This window comes from Poecilia mexicana, unplaced genomic scaffold (genome assembly GCF_051168715.1).
Source record: "Poecilia mexicana isolate PSO_F unplaced genomic scaffold, ASM5116871v1 scaffold_9, whole genome shotgun sequence".
Classification (NCBI taxonomy): domain Eukaryota; kingdom Metazoa; phylum Chordata; class Actinopteri; order Cyprinodontiformes; family Poeciliidae; genus Poecilia; species Poecilia mexicana.
The window spans coordinates 13,285,475-13,295,594 of record NW_028263378.1 but is presented as its reverse complement, the minus strand read 5'-3'; positions in this window follow the sequence as shown (position 1 = coordinate 13,295,594).

Genomic DNA, 10,120 nt, shown 5'->3' with positions numbered 1-10,120 from the left:
AGAGAAGGACATTGTCACCAAATACACTTAGGTAAGCTGTAGTTTTTAAATCATGCTGAACTAGAACTTAGAGGCCCAAAGTGTACCAAGGACAGGACAACCCACCATTACACCGCCATCACCATATCAAGAGTACTCCACAAAATGTGACTGTAATGTGTGGTTATTTGTGCATTTGCTGCCTTTTTGATAGCTAGTCCAGTCGTCCTAATCATGTCTGATACTAACAAGGGTGTTTTGTTCACACCATTACTGCTCACTGGATTTATTTATTTAATTTTTCAGACTAATCTATATAACCCAGAGAGATGTTTGAGAATGAAAATCTCAATATATCACCTTTTTTTCAGCACAGTCAGACCACCATGTCTGACACCAACAAACATGGCATGTTCAAAGTCATCCAGTCACCAGAATCCACTTTCTATCCCATTCTAACACTCAAGGGCTTTTTGCACTACAGGGCCCAGACCGGCCCCCTTTAGCCAGGCCCTATTGTACTCGTCCTGGTTGCTTTCCATTGAGCAGAGTACCTTTATACCTTTTCAAAAGTGGGTGGGGACCGTCATGTCAATCAAATTTCTGCTAAAACTGCTGAGGTGATCTCCCCAGACAGAGTAACAGTTTCTTTCTTGGATGTCCCATACGTATCCTTATGGAAATGGATGCTAATTAGTGTTAGTGGGGAAGCTGAGGAAAATAATTACCTCACATTTACTTTTAATTAAAAAAAAAAAAACAATTCTCATTTGCACATCATCTCTGAGCTGGACTTGCATTTGTTGCTGCGCTTGCGGGTTCTGTACTATTGTAGGGAAGTGAGATGCAGAAATGCTCTCGCTCACAGTCCCTTTGACTTCTGATCGCTTCAATTGGAGAAATGTTATTTACATTTACCATTAAAACCTTTGGCTGAAATGGCCGTTGTAATCCCACCCCATTGCAGATTCATCCGCCAGTTCAACTTCAAAACCCTGAGACATTTGACCAAGTACAACCGATCCAGACCAGAAAATTTTAAGGTTATATAAATATTAAGTCTACAGCAGATGAATAGCTCATGATTTAAGGCAATAATTCAATTTTCTTGTTTATATGCAGTTACTGAGACCATAGTCGGTGTGTGTGTTTTTTAACTAGACATGCTAGTTAAAAAAGTGCTTGGTGAATAACTGTATGCAAACTAATCTCAAACACTGGTGTTAGAAACTAGCCTGCAAGAGCTTTAAAGTACTCTTACTCAAAGCAAATGCAACATTTCAGAGATATAAAGGGTTTCCTATCATCCAACCATATCGAGTGAAAAGTAATTATATTACCAGAATTTATTTAAAGGGTTTCCGATAACTGGTGAACATGAATGAAGTCAAAGTTGACTGATTTAAAATGAAAACATGGAAAACACAAGAAAATGCTCAACCTGAAGATATCAAGCATAGTTTAGCTGTGATCCGGCCAAACAAACCCTCGCCAGTTTGCAATGTAGAATAATAAATCACACAACATATTACATGCGTGACAAATATGTAATTAGCATAATTTCTGGAGAAAAGTGCAAAGACACACACAGTCAACCTTGTTCTGTTTGAATAATGTTTTTTAGGCAGCTTGGAGATCAGTCATTGTCCTCTGTCCTCCTGTATGTCTGAGTGTCTCTTTCAGCCTAATTGAAACACTAAGATTGTGTGAAAAACGCCAAATAAAGGCCATAATTTCTACATTCATTGAAAACAATATGGACTATTCAGAAATTCAACTGAGGAAAAAGCAACTTTTCTAATAGTGATGCCCCTTAATTAATATGTTCCCATTACAATAAGTAGGGAGACGGGAGGAGGAGCATTTTACTTGATGAAGCAAACGTGAGGGGGGTTCTGAGATATAAAAGTAATTAACTTTTTTTGATTAAGGAGTGAAAACAGGAGGACAGCATGGAGGAATGCAGCGCTAACAAAGCTCGGTTTGACTGATGTTCTGTAAGGCAGCCAGTAGGATCAGTCTTTGTCTCTCTCAGGATTGGTGGGTTGCCTCGGCTGCTCTGTGCCATCACCTCCAGCAACACGGGAATTCTCCCCTGCTGCTGTTGCTCTTTGCATGCAGACAGAAAGAGCAGATACATGAGTGATGACTAAACAAAAGCTCCACCAAAGAAGTCAAATGAGTGGTTGATACGTTTTCCGACAGCAGCTTTCCAAGAGGTGTGTGTCTTAATGCAATCATCCTGAAGGTTATAAAGGTAAGGCATTACGGTTAGATTATATTGGATACAGTGCCTTCCACACTTTTTGGCAGCACAGATAGAAATATGTGAAGCATTTTACAATAAATGAGTCTGTAGTATAATCACATTCTGAACATTTTACAAGTATTAGAGTGTACTGATTCATAGTAAAAGAAGTCTCATATTGACAGGCGAACAGTTCCTACAAATACTATCAGAGCATTTTTTTAAATTCATACTTTTTTTTTTCTACTTTGATCACAGCGTCTGGGAACTTTTAATTAGTAATCTGTGATAACTTGTTTTACTGCTGTATGAAATTATTTCCTGAGACAAAGAGCCTCGTCTCTTAGCCACTCTTCAAAATGCGAAAGACTACAAACTATAAGACTTTCAAGATAACGCTGTGTGTTTAAATATCATCTCACCAATCAAATCAAAACAGATTTTTCTCCTGTATACTGCCAAATTACATCAATGTGAAAAGATGTCCAATATTATTTCATTTTGAAGAAGGATGTATTGAATACATAGGCAGCCAACTTCTTAAGAGTTTTATCAATACAAGCTGTCAGAAGTAGCCCTTTGAGGATATTTGTGATCTTGATATAACTCAAAATAAAAATGAGTTCTACACCCTAGCTGTAGAACATGACTCTTAAGTAAAGCAGCTATGACATGAAATGAAGGACTGGGATTTTGTTTAGTTACTTTTTGATTACTGTGCCATTTTGGTGGGATTTTGCAGTCTAGTATTTTAGTTTTTGTTCTTTTTGCCTATATGTCCTGGATGCACATTTGTATTTTTCAGTGGTTATCTTGTTCAGTGACTTACCTCTGTGCTTCTTTGTAGTGTTTATGTAACCTCTGTCATTTCTAGCCCTTCCACCTCTTTGACCCAGTTTAAGCTCCCCTCAGCTGCTCCAAATTCAGTTGATCTGAAACCTTTTCACTGATTCACTGACCCTGTACTCCTCATTTAATTGCAGTCTCTGTCAGATCGACATGTTTCCATACACTTGCCTGATTTCCTCCTTGTAATTTATTTCTCTTTACATATCTTCTTCTTTGCGATCTTCTTGATCGTGCCTGCCTCCTGCCTGTACTTGGGACCTAAATATCTGCAAAGCCAGAGGATCAAAGAGCAACTTTCAATAGTGAACTCTATAACTGTACTTTATCAAAAAGCAGTCAGAAAAATACTAATTGCTTTAATGAGAAAAAAAATAGTTAAACCCCTTTGAACTTCTACTTCAATCTGTCCAGGTACTGAAGTTAAAATTAAGCATTTCCCCCCCTGCAAACTGGTGCTATACATCTTTCCTTTGAAAAGATCAATGAAATATTGTACAGTGTACAGTAAAAAAGGATCTGAAGGTCTACATTTTACAAAAAGTAGTTGAGAATGGTTAAACCTGGAAAACTGGGTACTTGTTAGAAGATAAATAAACTTTTTAGTTACCAATATGAATGGAAATAAATTTAACTATTCATCATTTTGAGAACATAATTGCTGCAGTAAACCATTAGAATGTGCTCCTGTCTTTGGTATAATTTTGCCTGCTGAGAATCTGAAGTTCAGAGCTGAAGAATGAATTGATTGTGCTTAGCACAAATTCCCCAGGAAAACAAATCTAATTCTGACTAAATAATACAGAACACTACCAGACATTATTTCAGATCTGACGTCCCAGAAGGACTAAGAGTAATGGAGGACTTTACCAGATTTGGCCACTCAAGAGTTAGTTGTTAGTTTTAACATCAAATACTACTTATCCTTAGGGAAACATTTTCTGAGTTTTTGAATGCGTGCATTTCTTAGGATGGGAGGGGTGTTGCATCCCAGACATGTTACCACGGCGACAAGGTGCTCCCTGCCGCCGTCGGGTCTCGGCCAAGTTGGGCGCCACGGTGGCTGAATGGTGACAGACACTGTGACGACACCACTAGGACACCATAGATGGGTCACATTTATAAATTCACACATAAACAGACATCCCTATTGTTATATGTAAAACCAAGTCTAACATGATTACATTAAATAATTTAGGTTTGCTCTTGCAACCTTTTTATATGTTGCGTGGATAAAAACAACCCCATCAAGACATACAGTATAAGAAATAAGCATACATGCTGCATCTACTATTGTCCCCAAATTAGTTCATTTGGGGACAATAGTAGATGCAGCATGTATGCTTATTTCTTATGAAAGTAGTTTTATGCATATGTATATGCACCCAAAGTGTTAGCAGAACTTTGGGTGGCAAAGTTCTGCTAACACTCCATTTTCTAAAGGAGCAAAAAACTTCACATAAATACCTTGTTGCTTTTATTTTCATATATGTCCAGCAAAAACATCCACGAACATGGTCACTGTACTATTTTATGTGCTTGTGAATAACCGTGTGTTGTCTGTGCATGGTAATGACCAGTGACAGCTTTAGGACCATCTTGTGATTTATCCATCTGAGGTGCTGCACATATGATTGCATGTCTGTGTGTTTGTCTAAACACACAGGCATACAGTTTTAAACAAACTTGATCTGGCAAAGTTTAAAAAGTTAGCATGAAAACAAAAAGAAAAAAAAAAGCCGTTATAAATTAGAGGTAAGACACAAATACATACACCCACACAGAACTTGATTGGGAGACAGAGGAGAAGCAAGGAGCCACAGTTTGAGCTTCCCGCTGTGAGAGGTCATGACCCCTATCAGACTCTGTGTCAGTCCGCCTATTGTGTCCGGGCCTGAGCTCTAACACACATACATGCTCACATATACACACACGCAATGCTATAACTTACATGGTCTCCATGACAATGGTTAGGGCGACAGTAAGGCGGCAGGAAGGGGCTGTAGTGGCTGCTGCAACGTTCAAATGAAAAGGCCCAACCTAATCATCATCATTCAGCCACTGTACTGGTGTGGTCACTTCTATGTGAAGAAATTTTGCATTTTGCACTTATTTTCAGATAATTTACTTACCTTAACACAAAAACTCAGCTGGTGCCTAACGCTCCTCAGCAGAACCAAACAGCGCCGCTTCGCAAACAAGGGACGTTCAAGGAACACGCATAAACAGTCGCATTCAATGGCATCTAGGAAATATCAGTACCAAGGATCGAGGCTGGAGACAGACAGAAAAACAAGTTCTGAAGGAATAAACAAACTACAATGAAGAATGAACTTATTATAATAAACAAAATGGGTGGGGTACCTGTGAACTATAATACACATAAACAGTAAAAGTGTATTCTGACTAAATTCGGTGTCTCTCACATAAAGATCATTAAGATTTAATAACAGCATCAAGCAAACAAACAGGAACTGGGTTTGATGTGGATCTACAGCTCTCTGTTCGCTGCAGCACAGGAGTGTCAAACTCCAGTCCTCCGCTGTCTGCAGTTTTTAGATGTGCTACAGGTACAAAACACTGGAATAAAATAGCTTAATTACCTCCTTCTTGTGTAGATAAGTACTCCAGAGCCTTGCTAATGACATAATTATTCTATTCAGATGGTGCAGCAGAGGCACATCAAAAAGTTGTAGAGCAGTGCCCCTCCAGGACTGGAGTTTGACACCTGTGCTGCAACAGATTCCAGTTGGATCTGTGAGAAATCTCCAAAATAAATTGAATGTCAAGTGGTGAAGCTGCGCCCCCTGGTGACACAAATCTGAAAGCACCTAACACAACAACACCTGATAAAAACTGATTAGATCCATAATAACATGAGACATTTCAAGGCTTTACTTCCTGTAATGTTGATGTTGGTAAAAAAACACTAAATCTTACCAAATATTTGTTGTCTAGTTTCTACAGTGCAAACATCTTCAGTGGACTTTGAAATTAGCCAAAACTCATTTAAAAGTTACTCATCATCTACATCCATCAGCCCGTTTAAGTCAGTGTTTCTTAAACTGGGACATCACCCCAGTCTGCCAATTCCTCTGTGTTGCCACAGTCCTCTCTGTGAAAAGACGAGGTCTACAAAGCACGACAGCCTCACTTTGTTCAGATCCTTCATCTCAGGTCAGTTCTTTGCTACAGACACCTACTGGGGAGGAGGCTGCTGCACACCAAGAGGGCGGCTGCAGGGACCCATCGGTGTTGTCGGTCTTATCTACCTCACCAGACCGGACCAAAGATCTAGGCAATGGAAAGGTTTCCCCTGAAACAACCAACACATCAACCTGGATGCCAGATTTTGGCAGGTAAAAGCAACCAGGTGTGGGGAGTCTACAGGAGCATCTGTGGAGAGAATGGGCTGGAGATCCCCCAGTCAAAGTGGAAGACACCACTGGGAGTGATGGAGAAGGACTGGGAAAAAATCCGGAGGGACTTTAAGATCCAGACACATAGCAGGTGATGGATCATCAGCAGAGACAGATGTAGCAACAACAAGAAGGAACGCATAAAGCTCCAGAAATACCAAGGCTCAAAGAGGAGAGAGAGAAGATGTTGAGGGTCGAGTCGATGGTTCCAGTGGATCCAGTGTTCCCAGTGGTCATTGCTTGGAGATGTAACCTCCAAACTGGAGCAGAGTCTGCAGCAGATTCCAGGACCAACCTCTGATATCTGTGGCTCCAGGAACAGCAAAGTTACTGAGCAGAACCATTGTGTTCTGCTCAGTAACTTGAGCAAACTGAGCCAGTAGAGGAACCGGCTCAGGTTGGACCGTCTGGGTGGACAGGAAGACTGGTAGGTTTATTAACATGTTCAGCTCAACGTTTTAACCAAAACCAACCTGGGATTCCAGAAGCTGGCGGGCCTGGTCCTGTTTAAAGCCATCAAGCTCTCCTCTGGTTCATTCAGACTCTTTTCTCTCTGAAGCTCAAGTCACATTTTTCCTGCTCCTCTTTGCTGCAGCCATGAAATGTACTGCTGTGTTAAGGTCACCAGCTGTTGTGCTGTTTAAACAGACATTTTCTGTTAAGCATCACCTGAAAACTTCTCTGTTCTTAAACATAACAACATACAGGTGCTGGTCATAAAACTAGAATATTGTGATAAAGTTCATTATTTTCCATAATGTCATGATAAAAATTAAATTGTCATATATTTTAGATTCATTGCACACCAACTGAAATATTTCAGGTCTTTTATTGTTTTAATTTTGATGATTTTGGCAAACAGCTCATGAAAACCCAAAATCCCTGTCTCAAAAAATTAGAATATTATGAAAAGGTTCTCTGAACGAGCAATAAAAATAATCATCTGAATCAACAAAGTAACTCTAAACACCTGAAAAAGATTCCTGAGGCCTTTAAAAACTCCCAGCCTGGTTCATTACTCAAAACCGCAATCATGGGTCAGACTGCTGACCTGACTGCTGTCCAGAAGGCCATCACTGACATCCTCAAGCAAGAGGGTGAGAAACAGATAGAAATTTCTGAACGAATCGGCTGTTTGCAGAGTGTTATATCAAGGCACCTCAGTGGGAAGTCAGTAGGAAGGAAAAAGTGTGGCAGAAAACGCTGCACAACGAGAAGAGGTGACCGGACCCTGAGGAAGATTGTGGAGAAGGGCCGATTCCAGACCTTGGGGGAAGCAGTGGACTGAGTCTGGAATAGAAACATCCAGAGCCACTGTGCACAGGCGTGTGCAGGAAATGGGCTACAGGTGCCGCATTCCCCAGGTCAAAGGTCAAGCCACTTTTGAACCAGAAACAGCGGCAGAAGCGCCTGACCTGGGCTACAGAGAAGCAGCACTTTGGACCACTGTTGTTCAGTGGTCCAAAGTGCTTTTTTCGGATGAAAGCAAACTTTGCATGTCATTCGGAAATCAAAGTGCCAGACTCTGGAGGAAGACTGGGGAGAAGGAAATGCCAAAATGCCAGAAGTCCAGTGTCAAGTACCCACAGTCAGTGATGGTTTGGGTGCCATGTCAGCTGCTGGTGTTGGTCCACTGGGTTTTATCAAGGGCAGGATCAATGCAGCAGCTATCAGAAGATTTTGGAGCACTTCATGCTTCCATCTGCTGAAAAGTTTTATGGAGATGAAAATTTAATTTGGTCTGGAATCGGCCCTTCTCCACAATCTTCCTCAGGGTCCGGTCACCTCTTCTCGTTGTGCAGCGTTTTCTGCCACACTTTTTCCTTCCTACTGACTTCCCACTGAGGTGCCTTGATATAACACTCTGCAAACAGCCGATTCGTTCAGAAATTTCTTTCCGTTTCTCACCCTCTTGCTTGAGGATGTCAGTGATGGCCTTCTGGACAGCAGTCAGGTCAGCAGTCTGACCCATGATTGCGGTTTTGAGTAACGAACCAGGCTGGGAGTTTGTAAAGGCCTCAGGAATCTTTTTCAGGTGTTTAGAGTTACTTTGTTGATTCAGATGATTATTTTTATTGCTCGTTCAGAGAACCTTTTCATAATATTCTAATTTTTTGAGACAGGGATTTTGGGTTTTCATGAGCTGTTTGCCAAAATCATCAAAATTAAAACAATAAAAGACCTGAAATATTTCAGTTGGTGTGCAATGAATCTAAAATATATGACAATTTAATTTTTATCATGACATTATGGAAAATAATGAACTTTATCACAATATTCTAATTTTATGACCAGCACCTGTATATGCTTATGTATGTAATTTACATATCTTGTCCATCATTAATTAATATAGATTTTGATGCATATATTTTAGTTAGTGTAGAGGAGAACCACATCAGATGGTCATCCATCCACTGTCCAGATTATCTCTGCTGGTCACACTGATGCTTTTCTCCAGGTAGACTATGGTCAGGTCCGAGGCACACACTCAAACTTAGGGACGATGCAGATGAGAGAGACGCCCAGCTGAGCAGAGATGTGTTTGGGTGAAGCTGGAAAACACAGAGCAAGCGCATGGATGCACAGAAAGAGCAGGCAGGGATTCAAACCCAGAACCTTCCAGATCTAGCTGGGCCACATGTTGCTTGGTGAGTTCAACACAAGGGGATGATGTCAGGTTCAGAAACCTAAAACATCTATAACACACAGACAAAAGAAGAGAGGAGACGTGATTAATTTTTATCTCGCGAGAACACAGAGAAACCCAGTTACAGTTTTCCCCTATGTTCTGATGAGTCTCCTGCACTTTTATTCAGTCTTAGGGGACGCCCTAGTTGTATGTGGCACGCAGTTCTAAAGGAAAGGGGAAGAAACAGCTGCGTGTCTGATTATTACATAGCATTAACAGAGCACATGTTATCTCCAAGGCCAGGGATTCCCATCTACTGTCGCGACAGCTACATTCTGTTCATCTTCTGGGTAGGTTACGGTTTTCTCCTCACAAACAACCTGCAGACAAATATGTTTTGCATACCACTACTCATAATGGAAATTTCCATTACCTATTATAGTAAGAGTAAAGACATAAAACAAACATATGATAACTTATATACATTTATTCCAACAGATGACCAGAACCAGGCGTTCTACAAAGTTTTCCAGTTTTATTAGGACTGAGGACTGAAATACTAGAGTTTCATTCAACAGTACAGGAGTAGGAGGATGTTTTCACAACCAGGGAATCAGGTTCTTCTAACAAACAGATCAAATCTAAATCTGTTGTTGCAGATAAAGATGATTTTCCTGATTCTCCACATTCTTATTAATTGGAACTGGAAGTGGCCCAGTTTGTTCTGACAGAAACATGTCAGCTATGAGTTTCCTCCTGGACTAATTCACAAAACATTAACCGTTTTCCTTACATAATAATGATAATATTTTATTTAAAGCAAAATGAACATGCTGTCTGCATTTTCATTGTGGAACTCAAGGGTTACACAACAATACGCTGAGCTCTTCCTGTTCATGTCAGTGTGCTCAGAGAATCACACGCTTGCATTACAGTTTGTATATTTGTCAGAGTTGCTCCCAGAAAGGCAGAGGATGGATGGAAGACAATTATAATGAC